Source organism: Spermophilus citellus, assembly GCF_964194105.1.
Source record: "Spermophilus citellus genome assembly, chromosome: 8".
NCBI lineage: Eukaryota > Metazoa > Chordata > Mammalia > Rodentia > Sciuridae > Spermophilus > Spermophilus citellus.
In genome coordinates this window covers 124884575-124904030 of record NC_138189.1, presented here as the reverse complement: position 1 = coordinate 124904030, position 19456 = coordinate 124884575, and the positions used below count along the sequence as shown (strand labels likewise).

Here is a 19456-nt window from a genome sequence, read left to right as displayed (position 1 = left end):
TTAATAGTGATGCTATTTCTTTTTAGATTTAGACAGACAAGTTTGAGACTACAGGCACTGGCAAAGTAGACAAGGTAAAGAATACTTTTACTTTTTCCTAAAATAGTTTATTTTTCTTAATAATCTTGAAGAAGAAAAACAAAATGAACTCACAGCTTAGCATACGTTTAAAGAAATAAATAGCTGACTGATGGACTCATTTGGTCCATAATAAGATAAAAAGCGGATCTGACAGAATGACAGAATGATGTTCTATTGTGGGTTGTGTATAAGTGTGTTTGTTATATACTATTTTTATAGGAGACTAGGAGAAAGAGATTAGCCAATATATCAAACTTATTTAAATCAAAGAAATTCATGTATCTGAAATGATAGTGTTTCAAACATAAGTGACATTAGTCCAACCCTTACTGCCATCACCCATTTTCACCCATTTAACAGACAAGGGAGCCCAGAAATAAGGAGAAAGAAAGAAGTTCCACAAAGGTGAGTATTTTTTAAGAGAGAGTGAGAGAGAGAGAGAGAGAGAGCGAGAGAATTTCAATATTTATTTTTTAGTTATTGGCGGAAACAACATCTTTGTTTGTATGTGGTGCTGAGGATCGAACCCAGGCCGCAGGCACGCCAGGCGAGCGCGCTACCGCTTGAGAAGATATCAGGCTCTGTGGGCCTCCCTAAAGTCAAGGACTAGAATCATTCACAAAGAGAAACAAAACCACACTCAGACCCCAGCCTCAAGAATGAAATGGCCACAAAGATGAACATAGATACAACAATACTGCAGGTTTTCTTTAAGAACTATAGGAAAAACAAGAAAACAAAAGGTAATAGTCTTCAGCAAAAACAAAAAGTTCAACACCACCAGTTACCTAAGGATGAAGCCAAGACCTGTCTCCCCAGCAACATGTGGACACTTCATCTAGATGGCCTGAGTCCTCTGAGCCTGTGGTCCTAACTTATGTAAGGTGGGACCCCCCAACTCCAATTCAGCATATATCCTACCTATGTTCCCAAGAGCATTCTGGGAACCTCAAATATAGCTCATATTACTACTGCATATAGCTCATTTTTACTATCATATAATGCTTACACCCATTTTGGAATCTGGTGTTCCCTCTCCAAGCTTCAATTTTATTTCTTTTGACTGTTTATCTGTACAAAGGAGAGATGCTAGGTATAAAAGTCATATATATGGTAATGATTTGTGTTGATTCCCATACAAGGGAATACTTTAGATAAATAAGGAACAAAGTGAATATAAAGAAAAGAATGAGTGAATTTAAAAAATACTACATTGAGTGAAAGAAAACCAGAGGAAAGATTACTATTAGAACTCAGGGAATATACACAAAAGTAAAGAATACTTTTATAATATACACATATAATATATAGTATATACACACACATATGTTTCACACTGAGCAATTTGATCTAAAGGAAATTAAAAGACCTTATAGAAACAGCCTTGGAATCTTGGAATCCAGGTCCCTTAGAATCAAGTTGCAGAAAGAAACTTTTTTGCAAGGTTCTCTTATTTACCCAAATTACAGACCCAACAAGAAGAAAGAATTTTCTACAGTCCCCTCTCTGGGCTTTATTAACTAAACTTATATCATAAGAAGAAAGATTAAGGTCCCTCAACACACCTGAGCAGACATTGTCACATACCATTATCCTTTTATTTTCAGTCTAAGAAAAGCCTTACAATCCATCTTCTGTTCTGTGGCCCCAATGGACTTTGTCTCAGCAGAGTGTACAGTTTCCAAACCCATCAAGCTCCCCATAAGAGTCTCATTTATTATTCCTCTGAAATATTCTTTTCCCCCCTGCCCTATAGAAAAAGGGGTATTTAAGTTTTTGAATTGTGTTGGGCTTTTAATAAATTACACTTCTGTGATTTATCCCCTATGATCTGATTTTTCTCATTTGGCATATTGATAACTCTGTTCACTTTTTCTCTGGAAAAATTACACAACGAATAACCATACAAAATTCACCAGAGTCACCAATTTTTAACTTTTTTCCTACATTTTGTTTTATTTTCACCTCAATATGCATAGTCTTATCTCTTAAGAGCAAAGACATCCTCCTAAATAAATACAATATAAGAATCTCGATCAGAAAACTTGACCTGAACAGAGCACTACTGTTTAAAATGCAATCTGTACTCAAGTTTTCTAAGTTCTTCCCCAAATCAACCATATGATGTTTAATTTCACCAATCCAAGAACCAATAATGGAACATGAATTGTATTTAATTTTCATGTCAATACAATTCTGTATTCCAGAGGTCATCCCCAGGCACTAATCTATTTTTTTGGTTGTTGTTGTTTTTCTATCTTCTCGTTTCATTGTTATTTGAAAGGGTCCACGTCAGATGTTTTGCAGAACACTTTTCAATTGAGTCCTGCAGTTTCTTTTTCATGATTAGGTACCAGTCAAATATCTGTAGTAGGTGTCAGGTGCTGTTGTAGCCCTCACAGTTCCTCACGTCTAAAAACGTTTGATCTCAGTTTCTCCTACATTTAGTGGAGGTTAAGTTGGACCCTTCGTGAAGGACATGTCTGCCAGGTTTCTCCTTTTTAAATGTACCTTTTACCCTTTGTAATTAATAAGTAATCTGCAGAGGATGTTATTTGAAATAAGAATATCTTGTTCCCAATCTTTTACGCAATGATACTCGTATAAATCAATGAATCTCATCTGAAAGAATTATTACTATGGTGTTCACAAAATGGTTTTTGAACTCTGTTGTTCTCTGTATGTATTTTTGGCATGCTTTTGTAAAGAAGAGCTTTATCTTCTGGTCTTCCTGATGAAAACAAAATTTAATTTATTTGTGGATTCACGGGTTACTTCCCAGTTTTATGCATTGTAGCCTAATTCATTGATGAATTTTTTAAGAGATTATTTCCATTGATACTTTTCCTGAAAGGGCTAATTAAAATAAGTTTACTGTGCTTACTGCTGTCTTATTTTTCAAATTACCTATTAATAGTAAATAACTCAAGTATAGTATAGAAGAAACTTATTGATCATTTGAGAATTCAAATTTGTAATGTTTACCAATTTAAAGCACCAACATATTTAGGTGTAGAAACAGGATTCATGAACATTTTTAGTTCTCACCTATTTGAGTGCTTATGGAGATATAAGGCAGCACATAGACACAAGAACTTCTGGATTTTCTTTTAAATAACTGAATAATTTTATATTTATGAGAATATATATAATACTTTTCTATCAGATAAGTTCTAAACTTCTAAACTTTCTCAGGTCAGAATAAAAGTGAGTCTCATTCTATTTCTTTATTCTATTTTTAATTACATCATTGTAACTAACAAGATATTGAACTTGCTATCCAAAAAGAATTGTTCTCAATTATATTTGAATATTCTTATTGAACAAAATCCTCATCTTTGGATCTTTCAATATAGAAAGCAACTGTTTTTATAATATACACAAGAGTAATATACATAGGAAAATATTACATAACTGTGACATTGCCATTAATAAATGAGTGTTGAATGTGCCATGGACTTATCCTAATTATTTGTACAACCCAAAAGTCCATACCTAGACATTGTGCCCAATCTTCTGAAAATGAAAGGCTTTTGGGACTCTGCTGAGGAGTTTATCACTCCAGGTCTCTGCCGTGGTCTGCTATTGGTTCAGTCTGTGGGAGGTTTCTGTTTGTCACTCAGCTAGAGCCAAGCATAATGGGAAAGCTCCTGTTTAAACACCTCTGTGATTTCCCATGGAATTTTGAGAATGATCCTGCCATTGGTCAAGGTAGGGGGAAGGACTCCGCTAATGCTTAACCTGGGTCCCATGATGTTGCAAAATGTTGTCTCTGTATAGTTCATGACATCATATGTCAAGGTTGCCTGAGCAAGGTTTCTCCAAGTATTCTCCCTGAAATTTTATGTTCCTGTTTTCTCAACTCTGATCTTTTATTTATGGGTTATAGAACATTTGGGAGAAATTTATCTACTCCCAACTACTTTGAACAAAAATATTGATTTGTTGTTATTCTAACACGTTTGGAGGCTGTTCTAATGAAGTGTGCTATTTTCCTTTTTTGAAACACACAAAACGAAAAGCAAAAACAAAATAAGGCAAAATAAAAAAAAATAGAACATTAAGAAGTCACAAATCATGGAGGATAATATACTATAAATGATTTTAAAATTTTCCCATGTAAATTTTATACATCATAGTGAAATAGTATCTCTCAAAATTCATGTCTCTCCAGAACCTCATTTGGAAATAAGGTCTTTGTGTACATAATTATTTAAGGACTTCATCCTGAATTTATGGTGGCTTGCAGATCCAACAACTGGCATTTGTAGAAGAGATAGGTCAGGAGAAGGAGATAAGGAAACATAGATATACAAAAGAGGAGGCAGATACTAGGGTTAATGCTGCTACCTGTCAGAATACCAGGAGTCACCAGAAGCTAGAAGAGGCAAAGGAAGCATCCTCCTTAGAGTCACAGAGGGAGGATGGTCCTGGTGGCAACTTGATTTTTAGATTCCTGGCCACCTTAATTTTGAACTTCTGACCACCAAATTGTGGTAATTTATTACATTCGTCCTAAAAATGTAGTACACTCTCTGAAGAGAGGGCAGATGGAATTTAACTGGAGAGTCAAAAAACAATTTGAGTCCCTTTGGCAACTGTAAGAATTTTTATCTGTAATATAATCTAGTTTTGCTAGGACTTTTAAAGATGACCACTGAGGCTTTATGTCAGATGAATCCCTTGCACAGCTGCAGAGCAAAACTTGTAAGAATCTGGTAGAATGTAGGGATAGATACGGACACATTGATTTTGAATAAATTTTGTTACAATGTAATGACAAGAAATGGTTCATGAACACACAAGTCACAGGATGAGCCCTGAATCCTTGTTTTGTTTTCAGTAAATCAAGAACCATGTGAAATGCTTTTGCATTTTATTTGGGTTTAGCATTGCATTCCCAGGGACAATTACCTTCATTCACAAACATGGAACACCTGATGGAGGTCAGATACTGGGTTCAGCTGTGTGGAATCCATCAGTGAGCAAAAGAAAGATCTCTATTTTGCTGGAACTTTTGACTTAGTAGATGACACTGAATCTGATAAATGAATAAATGACCCAATGTGCCAAAAGATGGAACATGTTATAGAAATAGAAGTGTTACATTGTAAGAGAGATATAGTCTTGGGCTTGAGACGACAATGCAGATTATGGTGGTCAGGTTTACTTGGGAAGGTGAGATTTGAGAAAATTCTTACGAGTCCAGGGAATTGTTTAACAGAGAGAAGCATTCCAGGACACTGCAGAGCTAGAGCCAAGGCCCTTTGGTGGAGCTATCAGGCTTCAAGGAGGAGCACTGAAACTGATATGACTGCAAGACAGTAAGTAAGTGACAGAAAGGAGAGAAGGACAGGTATCCAGAGGTCAGATTGTACTGGCTTTGTTTGAAAAGTTTGTTTAAAGAAAAATGATATGATCCAATTTCCATTTACTCTTGGTTTATAGAACTGAGGACAGAGAAAGAGAGAATGTATTGTTAAAAACTTCATACTTTTTTTTTTGTGTGTGTGGGGGGTACTGGGGATTGAACTCAGAGGCACTCGACCCCTGAGCCACTTCCCCAGCCCTATTTTGTATTTTATTTAGAGACAAGAGTCTCACTGAGTTGCTTAGTGCCTCACTTTTGCAGAGGCTGGCTTTGTACTCGAAATCCTCCTGCCTCAGCCTCCCAAGCCCCTGGGATTATAGGCATGCACCACCACTCTGGGAAAATCTTCAGACATTTTTAGAGGTAGAGCAAGGAGGCTTTTCTGGTGAATTACATATTAGTTGTATGAGAAACAAGTCAGGGATTAGGATGAGGGGTGATGGGATATGCTTTACTGCTCCTTGTGCTCCTATGAAAAAAATCAGGATGGGGGCTGGGGATGTGGCTCAAGCGGTAGCGCGCTCACCTGGCATGCGTGCGGCCCGGGTTCGATCCTCAGCACCACATACAAAAACAAAGATGTTGTGTCCGCCGAGAACTAAAAAATAAATAAATAAATATTAAAAATTCTCTCTCTCTCTCTCTCTCTCTCTCTCCCCTCTCTCACTCTCTCTCTCTAAAAAACAAAATCAGGAGACAAGTTTACATGGAAAAAAAGAAATTTTCTTCAAGGTAGGCTTTGAGAAAGATTGGAGATAGGAGACATTTTTCTTTCTCAAATTTCAATCTTCCAGGGCTCAGATTAGCATTTTATAAGAGGAGAGAATGTACAGAGGTACACAAGTTAGGGAATAGACCGTGTAGATTTAGCTAGACTGGATTAATCAGAAACATGTCACAAACTCAAGTCCCTTAGCACCTGTCAGGGGCAGGAGGCAGCCCCTCAGCCTTCATTCTCCCTACGAGGAAGTCCAGAAACAATTAAAACAATTCAGAGCTTTTCATTTTAAAGGGGGTCTGCTTAAGGTTGAGTCTGGAATTTCTGACCTGAGGCATTTAGAAAGATAAAATTACAATCAAATGAAATAGAGAAGGCTTTCTGTACAGTAGATTTTGTGGAAGGGGAAAATTTAACTCAATTCTAGACACACTGAGCTTGTAATGTCTGTTAGTCATCCAAGTAGAGATGTTGAGGTGACAGTTGGAGAGATGATTCTGGAATCCAAAGAGGAGGTCTAAGGTGGAGATAGACATTTGGCAGATAGTGGCAAAGAGATGGATTTGAGGCTAGTAAAATGAATTACCAAGGCAGGGAATGTAACTGGAGAAGATGACCGTTGAACCCCCCATTTCAAAATACTTTGGGAAAATGGAAGAACCATTATTGTGATGTCCAGTAGATATGAGAATAACCAGGAGAATGAAATATTCTTGAGTGCAAATGGAGAAAGACTTTCCTTTTTCTATCTCTGCTTCTTCCCTTCATTCTCCTTTGTTTAATGAATATCTATTCTTCCCCCTCACCCCACCTTTATTATGGATTAGCTTCCACGTATCAGTGAAAGCATCTGACCTTTGGCTTTGGGGACTAGGATATTTCACTTAGCATGGTAGTCTCCAGATCCTTCCCCTTTATGGGCAAATGACATAAAGCCCTTCTTCTTTGTGTTTGAGTGATGTGTGTGTGTGTGTGTGTGCGACAATTTCTTTATCCATTAATCTGTTGAAGGTTGATTCCATAGCTAAGCTATTAGGAATTGAGCTGCTTTTTTACAAATTTTAACAGAAATGAAAATTTTCCTATAATTATAATTATATAAAATTTCTTATAATTATTAATCTATAAAAAGAATAATTGTTTTTTTCTAAGCATGAAACATTGGAAAAGATAAGAATGAACTCAATAGTTGCTTATTTCTGGAAGGTGGTACTTTGGTAACTTCTAATTTCAAAATTGTGTATTTTTAGTCTATTTTATCATAAAATGTATATTTGTGTTTCAATAATAAAAACATTCAAATAGCAAGTCTTTTCTTGAAGTTCTTTGAATTCATATAACCTGAAGAAATACTGAGGATTTCAAAAGCATTTCTAAGTGAATGAGTTTGTTTTCATTTTTAAGTACCCACTCAGATAATAAATACAAAGTCAATAACAATTCTGAGTGTTCAGTCTATACTGTGCAAACAGCAACTTAGTCTTCACCAAGAGATGCAAAAACTGCTCTCAGGATCCAGAGGTAAAGCAAGCATTTGCCAGATGAGTTTTACAAGTGGTGCCCTCTGAAGTCAGGAGTCATTTCCCTGTGGGTTACTGGTGCTACAAGAAGACATCATGGTAAAGGAAGGATTTCAACCACTTCCTGGAGAGTTAAGGACACTGTTAGAAAGTTATCAGTGCTATTTCGCACCAAGTGAAGAGCTTTTCCTTCTGCAGCAAAGGAGATCACATCCAATGAATTCAAGCTCCCTCTGCTGCTAACACCAGAGACTCCTACTTCTCAAAGAAAGCTCCAGCCCTGCTTTTTCCTCCTGCCTCCTGGAGAAAAATTCACAGCACCCAACCAATAATCACCAATAGGAGCATAATCATAGTTGCTCTCCTTTTTCTTTTTTCATTTATTTTACAGTGCCTGCACAGGAAAATGTAAATTTACAAATGAGATGCCAAGGTTCTAATGTGAGAGAGGCAGTATTTAGAATTTCTAGTACAGGATTGCTCCAATTGTGCCCTATACAACACTAGTTTATTGGTAAATTCCTTTGAATTTTTAAATGAGAGTTCCTAAATTTGAGATTCACCATATATTTGGCAATTATAAAGGTTTTAAGAAACCACACAGGATCTTAATGTATTTGTGTACAGCCAACCTTTGATTATAGAGCCTTTATTTCTATAATTCCTATTAAAGGTAATGGAGAAAATTCTTTTCCAGACCCCTCCCTAAAATGATGAATTAAAACTATAGCATATCCCTTTAAAAATAACCAGAAATTGAGGATTTCGGATGTAATTTGGTGCTAGAGCACTTTACTAAACTACATGAGGTTTTGGGATAGACAGAGAGGACAGAAAGAGAAAGCTACAGATTGAGATTAATGCCTGACTCATCCGTATTCTATTAGGACAAGAATTTTTTATTTTGTATCCCTAGCAGAAACTTTGGTAGATTTCCTGACAATTGGGTTGTTTTCATTCAATGACAGTAAATCATATAGTTATGCAATTTTCTTTATAGGAAAAAGACAACACAAAATTTGTTACATGCTTAAGACAGAAGGGTATTAACCTTGTGCATATTTATTTTGGCTACATTTTTTCTCTTTTCATATTCATTAAATGTATGTTGTCACATGTCCTTAAAGAATTCTTTTTCTTTCTTTTCTTTTCTTTTTTTTTTTTTGAACAAAAAGGGTATAAATGATCAACGACTCTGTTTTAACAGAACCTGCATACGTGCATTTTCTTTAAGAAGCCCTCTGTCCTTTTAGCAAAGGAGGATAACAGAGGAGAATGATGATTGCACACTTGGATCCAGAACATTTTTGAATGACTGTCTCTGGTTCCTCCTCTGCCTAGCTGATGCATTTATGTGCTATTCTGAAATTCTCTGGGCTTTCATTTCCTATCAGTGAGTGAGTGTGTTAGAAGTAGATAACTTATTTTAAAGATTACAGAGCAAGTGATTTTGCCTGATAGGCACAATGAAGCCTCAACTGTAGAGAAGAAAATAGAATAAGATGGGGCTAACTTTTTTCAGATGTGGGGTAGAAATAGGGTTGGTAACTTAGAGTTAGCTAAAAGTTTAGTAACTATCTAAATAGACATTTTATAGATTGATTGTTTTTGTTTGTTTGTTTGTTTGTTTGTTGTTTTGTTTCCCTTTTGCCTGTACAGGCTTTATTTATTTTTTATTGATTTTTTAAAAAATACATGACAGCAGTTCTTATTACACATGTAGAGCACAATTTTTCATATCTCTGTATATAAAGTCTATTCATGCCAATTTATGCAGTTATACATTTACTTTTTTTGCATTACAATTCTTAATACACATACATACCACATTTTTTCATATCTCTGTTTGTATATAAAGTATGTTGATACTTCAATTCAAGTCTTCATACATGTTGTTTTTATTTCTTGGGGTTTTTGTTGTTGTTGTTTGTTTGTTTTTTGTTTTGGCAAGAGCAAGGAAAAACAAGTTATCATTGAATCAGAATTGTTTTTAAAAAGATTCGCAGTAGCCAGTCATGGTGGCACACACCTGTAATCCCAGCAGCTCTGAGGCCAAGGCAGGAGGATCAGGAGTTTAAAGACAGCCTCAGCCTCAGCAACTGAGCAAAGGCATAAGCAACTTCATGAGAGCAAGTCTGTAAATAAAAATATAAAAAACATTTGGAATGTGGCTCAGTGGTTAAGTACCCCTGGGTTTAATCCCTGGTATAATAAATAAATAAATAAATAAATAACGAAATAACTAACTAAATAAATAAATGAAAATTCACATATGACTTATTGCCAATATCTGAAATGCAATGAGTAGTTTGGAAAACTTCAGAAACAGCATCTTTTATTATTTCTTCCACCTTTAAATTCTTGTGAAACTAGCATAAAAGAATTAAAATGACATTAAAATGATTATTCCTACTAAACAGCAATATTTATGCTTTATTCAGTCTCAGCATTTTAGCTGACTGCACTATACCTGCTAATGACCAAGAATGTTCAACTGCAAATAGGTGGGGGCTAATGAGAATTCTTCCCCTAACCTTCCTAGCTTTGAGGATGCTCTCTATGTTGGCAGAGAAAAGCTCCAGTTATATTTTATCAGTGACACAGTGGACCTATTTCTAAACTGTTCTGGGAAAATGAGACAACAACATAGGTGTACTTAGTAGGTATATGACAGCCTACCATAAGCAGAAGCCAGATCTCAACACTGTGCCTTAACAGAAAAGTTGTTTCAACAATTGCATGAATAGACAAAAGTACTGAGATAATTGAGATGTCCTGTGGTCCTGTTACTATAGGGCAGCAAAACTCAGGAAAACTTATTTTGCAATACGTGTAAACAGTCACACTGTGGCTTATTCCAAAGTTCCACCACACAAGACATTATATTTGTGAATTTAAATATATCGATTGTACAAATTTCTATGTATATCTTTTCTTTATAAATTTGCTTTGACATTAAAATGCTATAAAAGGTACCAGCATCATTCCATCTGACCTGATGGATCTGATGTTCACTCAGATCTGTGCCAGGCTGATTCCTAATACTTGGGGTCCTTCTCCAAGAGAACTTTCTTCATCTCCTCTGATCCCTGTTATCTCATCTTATCCACTGTTTCATTTTTCTCATAGCCATAGTGTAATCTAAAGTCATCTTCTTTTTTTCTTAGCTTATTCTAATTTTCTTCCTGGATTTTAGCTTTGTGATAGAATAGATTTTTCCTGTCTGGCTTCATCTTTTTAATTTTAGCACTGGAAGGTTGCTTGTCTTTAAGAGCTGAGTGGATATTTTTAGTAGAAATCTATCTATAATCTGAGCAGCTTGGGAGGCTGAGGCAGGAGTAGCATAAATTCAAAGCCAGCCTCAGCAACTTAGCGAGGCCTTAAGCAAATTAGTGGGACCCTGTCTCAAAATAAAAAATAAAAGATAAAAAGACTAGGGATGTGGCTCAATGATTAAGTGCCTCTAGGTTTGATCCATGGTATCAAAAAAAAAAACCCACTATATTTATATTTTAGAAATATACTTTATGTTTGTTTGATTTTTTAATTTTTTTATTCTGTTATAGCAGAATGCATTACAATTCATATTACACATATTGAGCACAATTTTTCATATCTCTGGTTGTACACAAAATAGAGTCACACCATTTGTGTCTTTATACATGTACTTAGGGTAATGATGTCCATCTGATTCCACCATCTTCCTCTAATCCTCCCATGTTCCCCCCTCCCACACCCACTATGAATCAGCCTCTTTATACCAGAGAAAACAAAAATCATGGAATTTGCAGGTAAATAGAAATATAATTTAAGTCAACACATAAGAATATGAGCTAAAGATGTAACTCAGGGGAAAAGCACTTGCCCAGCATGTTCAAGGCCCTAACTTCCATCTCCTGTAACACACACACACACACACACACACACACACACACACACACACATTATATTTTGATACATTATTTTAAAGGTTTCTCCATTATTGGATAGATCATGAACTTTTCTACAACCTGTGACATATTTAAAATGCCTAAAAAGTACAAAATAAGTAATACTATGTACAGAATAATAACCAGCTCACGTTTTATTGTATCAGAAACATGAATCTTTAGGTGTCCTATTAGTATTTTATTCGATTAACATTGGAAACATTTCTCCCCAATTGGCTGTTTAAACAAGGCTGTCTTAAGGCAAATTTGGAGTGAATGAGACTTATTTTTTCACAAATGTCTTATTTCCTGCAAACACCAGTGAACTTGTCATATGAATGAGACTCTGGATCTTACAAATTTGTTCATGCAACAAAATAAAAATTGAAATCTAAGTCAAATGAGCAAATAATCATTGTAAAAATAATTTTTTAAATTACACAATGTAATTAGAAATACTCCTAGATGTATAGCAATACAAAACCTGGGTTTTATTGTTGATACAAAGAATGATAACAGGGCCCCACTGAAATTAAAAGTTCCAAGTTGTTTTTTTTTTTTCCTAGTTGTCATTTTCTGTATCTCAGTGAAGGGTAAAAATTTGACCTCAAAGTATAGACAGTACCAGCAAGAACAGAAAAACAAGATTCATAATGTGTTTTCTGGCTAACACAGCCTAGTTAAATCTATGTATGTATATTTCCTGGCTTTTGTTTCTACAAATTGTACCTGTTTCCATAGGACCAGTGAAGGGACAGACTGAGTCTCCCCAGTTTTGAACAAACTGCCTTATATTTATTTTTTCTTTCTACATTATTTGTTTATTTCTTATGGGGGTGGCAACCCAATCTAGCCAGCCGAGATCTAGTCAGTTTCCCTGGCATGGTAGCCGGTAACAGAATCTGGAAAGGTATGTCATGAAGTCTAACAATTGGGAATTTAAGGCAACCTTTGAAGAAGAAAGAATACAGACTTCAGCTGAGAAATTTCTAAGTTTATGTCTGACTTCATTAATTAACACCATGTATAACCCAGGCAAAGTTAGTTCTGAGAGTTCTAAATGTACATATATATGTGGTTGCTGTGGTAACATCTCAGATACTAGGAAAGCTAAAATTTGAGCCTGATAGTTCAAGGTCAGCTTGGATAACACAGTGAGCCCCCATCTGAAGAATAAAAAAAAAGAAAACCTATATTAATAAATAAATGCATGAATATATGAAATAGCTCTATCATAGTGTCTGGCATGAAAAGAGATTTCAAAAATATAGTTCTATTCTCCACTTTTAAATTTTCTGCACCCATATGTCCAAATAATTTCACACATTTCTAGTTATTTGAAAATAATCAATTTAATCTTGGACTTATGAGAATTTGAAATGCACAAATCAGAGTTCATTACACCTGAACTTTTAATGAGAAGGAATTCTGCAAAAGTTGTCGACTTACTGACACCCCTCTCTGTAATGTTATGTATAAACAGAGCTCCGTTGTGCTTGAAGCTTCATAACTTTAAAACAAAATTCAGCTGATGTATTTTGCGAGTCCCCACGTTTATTCTTTCCCAGGATTCCAAATATTATTAGTATGCTGCAGAATGAGGCTTTTGAATTCATCCTGACTCTGTTTGAACAAAGAGTGATGGAAAGATGAGATTCAATTTTCTTGAGAAATTTTTTCGTGTTCTTATATACCTGACCTCTGCTGAGTTCAAAGAAAAGTGATGCATAGTGCTGACTAAAAGGAAATATAGGCTTATGAGCAAGTCAGGCACAAACCAAAATATGAGAATCAAATGTGATAAGTGCTAAGAATTTGAATAGGAACCAAGTTTGCTGAATCACTGTTGAAGAAATTGTTCTTTTTGGAGGCACCTTGGAAAGCATCCCAGTGAAAGGGTATTTGAAATGAATTTTAATTACAGTGAAATTCAGATGAAATGGAAGGAGGTCAATCTAAGCATGAATAATTTAGAAGATTCCAGGACTTAGTCCTTAAATTCTGGGTTCATCATCAGGTGTTTCACTGGGAAGTCATGGGAAATAAGATCTCCTTATGATGTGGATCAGAAATGTCCCCCAAAGGCTCATGTCTTGAAAGCTTGTTTACTAATTTAGCAATGATCAGAGGTGGAGCTCTTGGCAAGTGATCACATCGAGAGAACTCTGACCTCATCAATGAGGGATTTATGATTTTAATGGACTATTGGGAGATGGTGGAAACTGTAGACAGGTGGGGCACAGTTGGAGGAATAGGTCACTGGGAGCATGCTCTTGGGGACAATATCTTGTTCAACATCACTCCACCTTTGCCTCCTCCTCCTCCTCCTCCTCCTCCTCCTTCTCTCCTCCCAACCTCTCTCCTTTTGGTTGCCATGAGCTTCTGGTTTCCTCTGCCAGGCTCTTTTGCCATGATTTTCTGCCTCACTTCAGGCCCAGAAAAAAATGGAGCCCATCAACAGTGAACTGAAAGCTCTGAAACCATGAACAAAAATAAATCTTTCCTCATTCAAGTTGTTTATGTCAGGTATTTTGGTTAAAGAGGTGAAAGACTGAATACACAGATCTGAAAATTATGCAGTCTACTAAAAGAGAGTGAAGTCTTGGGTTCTCTGTTAAATGCATGTGGGTATCATGCGTATTTTGTTGATTTTCTAAGGAGATAACTTATCATGGAAGCATCAAAATATGCTTTCCCCTTCCCCTTCAAAATTAAACTTCTCTATTTTAGCCCTATGAAAATATGCTTGACTTTCAAATTGCCTTTTATATTATTTTTCCTGTGTGATGTTTATTATGACTGTAATAGTAATAATAGGATGAATCATATGAAATCACTGATATTTAAACATTTTGGCTTATAAGTTATAAATTTCACATTATTCCAATAGTATGTTATGACAACAAGACTGAAACTTTTTCATTATTCTGCTTTTTATAATAATAAAATAATTTCTGTCTTACAATTTATAAGTTATTCATATTTTATGAAATAGTTTTATTTTGACAACAAAGATGCTTTTTATTGCTTTAGAAACTGTGTAATATATGATTTCAAGTTCAAGAAAACATCACACTAATTAATTTGTATACAGTTTACCTCATGTAGATAATTTTAATCATTTCTTATTTACAAATAGTACATTCATTTTTCTACTAAATTGAAAATGTATATATTTTATTTATAAAATTCATCAACTAGATGAAGAACATTATCTGCTGACAAGTTTTAAATGGCAATATAAAATGTAGGACTTAGAAAAAAAGAATGTTGATTCAAATTTTACCACAAAGTGCTCCATCAAACAGCAAACAAAAGCAATTTTCATAAGCCTGTGTTTGAAATAGCTGCAATTTATATTTCAAATCTCAGTGGAATTATTTTTGTAATATTCATGGCTTTTAATAAGTTAAGAAGAAAAATACAAGTTTATCTGTAAGTATTTCTCTGCAAACACATATTCCACAGTTCAAAGTAAGAAAAGGATCTCTTGTATTTGGATTTGCATGTGTGTGTGTATGTGTGTGTGTGTGTGTGTGTGCGCGCGCTATTTTTGCTGTGTGAGGCATATAATTTTTTTTCTTTTTTCTTTTTCCTTTTTTGGTACTGGGGATTAAACCTAGGATTGCTTAAGCACTGAGCAATATCGTCAGCTCTTTTTAATTTTTTTAAATTTTGAAACAGGGTCTCATTAAGTTACTGAGGCTGACTTTGAACTTGTGATTCTTCTGCCTCAGCCTCTCAAGCTGCTGGGATTACAGGCGTGTGACACCACACCCAGCTGAATTTCTTTATATATAAGACTCCTTAAGTTAACTTTATCTATAACTTCCAAGAATTTTTCCCCCCTTTGGAAAACAGTAAAGAAATGGTGTGGTAATTGATCTATGATTAGCAATGCAAGTCCTCTTCACTTGAAATCAGTATCTAAATTCTTTTTTTTTTTTTTGTACTGGGTATTGAATTCAGGTATGCTCTACCACTAAGCTACGTTCTCAGCCCTTTTTGTTTTTTATTTTTTAATAACTTCACTACGTTGCCCAGGGTGGTCACAAAATTTTCCATCCTCCTGTGGCAGCTTCCCACCGCTGTTATCTGCCTTTTCTGGAGTAGGCCATGATTATCACTGAGCAAACGCTGCTTCTTGGGGCTGGGGTTGTGGCTCAGTAGTAGAACACTCACCTAGCATGTGTGGGACACTGGGTTCAATCCTCAGCACCACATAGAAATAAAAAATAAAGATATTGTGTCCAACTAAAACAAAATATTTAAAAAACAAAACAAAAAAAAAACATTAGTTGTTGATGGCTGGTACTGGACTTTACTAAGTAAGACTTTGAAAAGCTCTTACATGTATGATTAAGGTAAAACCTAACTAAGGAATTTTCATTATCTTCAGATTCTGAGATGTGGCATGAGACAAAAGCATAACACCACCAATAACAAATGACTTCACAAGACAAATGGTGAGTCACTGTCCCAGGAAAAGTTTGTTGAATGGCATCTATGTTCATAAATGCTTTTTTGCTTAGAGCAAATGTTTTGAAGAAAAGTAACCATTCAATTCCTAAATGTATGATCTAAGTATAAATAAGTATATACCAGTTTGGCTTTCACCCAAGCAGACCCTGATATAAGGACTTAAAGGAATAATTTATTTAGTACGTGATTCTGGGAAGAAATCATGAAGGATAGGGAAGTAGAAATAGGAAGACAAGAAGGAAAAGCAAAATAAGAATAAATTCTTTATGTCAATACTGTGAGCAGCTAGGAGTTCCTCAAAGATATTTGAAGGAAGGTTCTGTTATGATTTGGATATATGGTGTTCCCCATAAGTTCCTATGTGAGATGATACAGAAACATTCAGAGGCAAATTAATTGGTTACAAGAGGCATGACCTAATCAATGGCTTAATTCACTGATATGGATTAACTGTGTGGTAACTACAGGCAGGTAGGGTATGCATGGAGGAGGTGGGTCACTGGGGTATACACTTTGTTCCTGCTGAATGGATCTTTCTTTCTACTTCCTTGTTGCTATGTCCTGAGCATCTTTCCTCCAACACACCCTTCCACCATGATGTTCTGTCTCACCGTGGTCCCAGAGCAATGGAATCAGCCATCTATGGAATGAGACCTCTGAAACTATGAGCCAAAATAAACTCTTCTTCCTGTATGTTGTTCCTGTCAGATCTCTTGGTTACTGTGACAAAAAGCTGACTAAAACATAGTCCTTTCGGAATTATCTCTGGAAAACAGGACGCTGGGTCATTTATCCACCGGAATGCTCCTCTGGGCAGGTTTCTGGGACTGTTGTGACCTGTTGAGTAGGAAAAATTTGGACAACTGGGTTGGTGGGGTTGCATTTTAGCAGTTATAATCATCAGGGATAGATGAAAGAAGAAAATGTACCTAATACAATAGATTACAAATGAGGTTTTGCAGAAATAAATATTGTGATGGCTAAAAAAAAAGTAGTTTTTGCAAATTCCTATTTACATTCCAGTTTAGCCCCAAGACCAGTTTCTGTTAATTCTTCTCTGCTCTATTCTCATGAGCTTACTTCTGTTCTATAGCATAGCCTTAAGAAATCACAAGGAAAAAACATGAGATGAACATTTTGGTTTTAATGGGCTTAATTTATTTTTCATATTCTTTTGATACTTTTACTGCATAACTGAGGAAAAAAAAGTTATTTTATCTCTTACCTTTTCAGTGCTTTTACTTCTGAAACAAATTAGATGGTTTCTGGGGACCATTTGAGCCCAAAATTCATTGTGATTTGCATTCTTCAAGCTAGATCATCAACCAGTCTTGCTTCTAGCATATTACTTCCATAATCCATCTGTACAGAGTTAGTGCATGTGGATATATTATAAAAAGTTTAGAAGATTACTGGAGATCATTGCCTCTACTCATATTTTCTTTGGAGTCTGTTAGAATGCCTGAGGTTTCTCATTATATTTGCTTCTTTGAGTTAAAGTGCATTTTCACAATGTCTGTGGAAGATATCCATTATAGGGGCCAAGGGTGTAGCTCAGTGATAGCTTGCTGAGCACGTACAGGACTCTGGGTTCAATCTCCAGCAATAAAGAAAAAAATCAGTATATGAAATGTACTTGGAACAGTAGATATTATTGTTTAAAGAAGTTTAAAACATGATCATGAGGAAAAATCTCCCAATTTGAGGTACACATCAGATTGACAAATTGGGTTCCAACTAAAAAAACTTCCGTATTGCCTAGATAATGACAAGAATATAACCAAACATAAATTTGATAATGCTTGCAATGACAAAAATTAACAGGAGTGCATGTGCTGGAGAGGCTGTCTTTGTAGTTATAAAATCACACCACTAAACTAATACCACTTGGGAGATGCAAGTAGAAAGCTACTTTTTAAAAAGGCAAATTATTTTTTTCCTAGAATATCCATTTCTTTCTAACTTATAGGGGAAAAGCCAATTTCCTTATTAGTTTCACCAGTATGTTTACCAATAGGGGAAGAGCACTTCTCAGCTCAAAAGGCTTAAGGAGAGTGCAATAAATTATTTAGCTCTGTTCTTTAAAAGCACATACCTACTTGCAAAACCAAATGGAGAAAGAGGGACAATCAGATATTCTCTGCTTTCAAAAATGTGGCCCAGGACACCAGAAAAAGGAACAGTGACTCCATCCCTTTCCCATGTAAGGTCTTGTCCCATGTGCAATCAATTACCAGGGTCTGAAAATCCCAAAGGAATTATGACCGGTGTAGGATATGATTTTGATGATTTCCTGCTTCTCTTATAGCATTTTTATGCCGTTTATTCGACAATGTTTACACATTAAAATGATAATTTATTATACAATGATACAAATCAACACTTTAGGGTATAACAGGATCTTCAAAATTACAATTAATTCGAACACTTTCATTACCTTTTCTTGAGGAAGTTGATAGGTACAGAAGTTAATCAAGTTTCCCCATATCACACAGTAAATGGTAAGGTCAAGACTAGAAATGATGCTTCTGACTTTGGAAAAGTGGAAAAGTACCTATCATTTTTGGGGGGGGGGAGTAAATAGGAAGTGCTGTCTCTGTAGACGGTTCTTAGTGAGCAGCCAAGGCAGGCTAAGGTCAAGGCTAAGAGCTTCTGCCCTGATGTGAGGGTCCCTGCAGCAATTCTTTAGAGCTTTTAAAAAAACAAAGTAAAAAAGACAAACAGGATGAAATTTAGCTCATTGTTTCTAGAAAGCATTTTTTTTATTGCTGACATTGTTTCAAATTGTGGACCCACAGCTATTATTGTTTTAAAATTCTCTATAGACAATGTGTCCTGATGTGGATGACTCCTATTACCTGTCATTGGTGTGACAGGATGAAGCAATCCACTTCAATTACAGTGCAATGTGTTAAGAGCTTAACTGCTCCTAATTATTAGAGGAGATTTTGGCCAGGATAACTCTGATAATAAATGCAAGTGAGCTCTGAGCAGGTACTAGCCTCTGTTGTAGAGTGCTTTCTTTTCTCCAGAGACATTCAAATTCAGTTATTGGCTTAAGATTCAAAAGAATAAGCAAATATGAGAGAATAAATACTTGTTTCTTTTTTATAATCTGATCATCATTGCAAACCCTAACACTACACCAAATTGTTACTTGAAACTGAATGAATGTTTTTTAAATTGAACTATTGATTTATTTAAATTTATTTTTTTCACTTTAAAAATAAAAGCAGAACTTAGCAAATCAGGTGATTAAGTTTGGCAGAATAGCTGCTGTACTAGCAAACAAATTGTGCCCAATAAAAATCCACTCTGAATTTCCCTCTCTGTACCAGTAGAAATGAGAAACTAG

The 19456-nt window shown here is 35.4% G+C and overlaps 1 protein-coding gene across 1 annotated transcript in view; it reads right to left on the bottom strand.

Annotated features, from left to right (window-relative positions):
* The window catches only part of LOC308654644 (acid-sensing ion channel 5-like), a gene marked incomplete at its 3' end in the record, with an annotated part of 108013 nt that overhangs the window by 42032 nt on the left and 46525 nt on the right, over positions 1-19456 (bottom strand). The window lies entirely within an intron of this gene.